A 1880-nucleotide genomic window follows, 5' to 3' on the forward strand; every position below is an offset into this window, starting at 1 on the left:
TGTGCACACTAACGGTGGCTAGAGATTGAACGCTTAACAAGATTGGTAGGGAGAATATATACAAGTCGGTTGTGTATGAGTTTGATCAAACTCATTTGTGCACTTCAATTCAAAAGGTTGCTGCTCACTTATGATTTTTTTTTTGTAGGATCAAGGCATAGGGAATCATCAGGGAATACATAGTAATCATCCAACTACTCTTCCACAGGTAAATATATCCCTATTTGCGAGATATATCTATGTTGTACTTGACACTATCAAAGGGTTGTTTTGCATGTGTGCATAATATTGTTTTTATTGTGTTATGATTACCAAAGTTCTTCATTTTAGCAAAAGAGTAAATAAGAATTGTTTAGGAAAGAAAACCAGTTCTCTGTTTGAACATAAACTTATTCCTCCTCGGAGGTTGGCAATCAAACAAGCATACCGATTGTGAGCCGGGCTAAGTTTCAATTCTTCTCTACATGGTATCTCGTACATTTTTTTGAATACACTACAATCAAGTTAACTCCTCTCTCCTATATTTTTGAATAACAAATATGCATGCTACAACCTCATCATCGAATAAAAGAACCAAACATGTTCACCGCCGCTCTATACAAGAGGCCTAGAATGGCATCCCATCTCGCTCCATAAACTTTGAGGCAACCCATTGATCTGCTTTTTTGCTACGCCGCTTCAACATCCCTTCTGAGACTTGTTAACCGTTCTCTATACTCTGCGTCAATCCTCTCCGTGTCACCTCAAATCTTCCCTAAGGGCCCTAACCTTAGCTTCAGTTTAACTCTCTGCAACATATGATTATCTCCACCAGCAGAACCTGAAACATGAGAGGACATAGGGAATAATTATACTTTCTTTTTGTTTGGGTAGGGTCGAGGCATAGGGAGTAATGATCAAGGCATACAAACTACTTCAACTGCTCTTCCATATGTAAAATATTTCTTTTTGGAAGGGGTTGTTATATTTGATGTTAACTTATGGTTTGTCTATTGTATATAAACTTTAAGTTATATTAGTGTGCCATGGTGCAATGTATAATGTGTGCCTAAGAGTCTAAGACTATTCGTCACGTACTAAGTTTCTTTCTTGTTTTGTTTTTGGAAATGTAGGCACCTAGACGACAATGTACTAAGTTTCTTTCTTGTTTTGTTTTTGGAAATGTAGGCACCTAGACGACAATGCAAGTTGTTGAAGTGGGCGGCTCCATATGAATTAGTTACTAAAGGACGGTAGGAGACTGATGATCCTATAAAACCAGTATATGGTGTACATCTTGGAGATGATGCCTCGAAAGTTTGGGTAGAGGAAGTTGTGAACTCATAACCATGTCTTTAGAGAGAAATTTCTTAATTGCAAATAATGGGAGATGTTAAAGGGACCGCAATTATTGCATGGCTCACAAAACACGTAATATTTATTAATCACCACGCGAAGTAGGTCAACAATAGCATGTTTATTTTTTTTTTATTGAAAGAAGCTTTTGTGAAAACTTGAATTCCATTTTTTGTTTTTTTGTCGTTGTACAATTTTTTTAGAGGAAGTTTGTCTTTGTACAATGGAATACTATATTTTGGTTATTAATGAATGAAGTTATTGTTGATTATCATGCGTATCATGGCCATTGTTAATTTGTGGATTTTAAAATATATTTGCACATGTGGTTATTAGATTTATAGCACCGACCGGAAAAAAGAACGTTATTGAAATAGATAGTGCTTTCTGAAAAAACGCTATTTAAATAGATAGCGTTGACTGGAAAACGCTATCGAAATAGATAGCACTTATGTACTAAACGCTATAGAAATAAGAATAGCACTAAAATAAAACGCAATTAAATTGATGGCATTTTCCAAAGAACTCTATAAATAGTTTAATAG

The 1880-nt window shown here is 35.4% G+C and overlaps 1 long non-coding RNA gene across 1 annotated transcript; it reads left to right on the forward strand.

Annotated features, from left to right (window-relative positions):
- On the forward strand, nt 1–1606 carry LOC147503069 (uncharacterized). The gene is made up of 3 exons (XR_015221886.1): nt 1–208; nt 874–933; nt 1168–1606. It is a non-coding gene; the product is annotated as an uncharacterized LOC147503069 (long non-coding RNA).
- Nucleotides 1607–1880: the final 274 nt, after the last annotated feature.

Source organism: Coptis chinensis, chromosome 4, assembly GCF_015680905.1.
Source record: "Coptis chinensis isolate HL-2020 chromosome 4, ASM1568090v1, whole genome shotgun sequence".
Taxonomy (NCBI): domain Eukaryota; kingdom Viridiplantae; phylum Streptophyta; class Magnoliopsida; order Ranunculales; family Ranunculaceae; genus Coptis; species Coptis chinensis.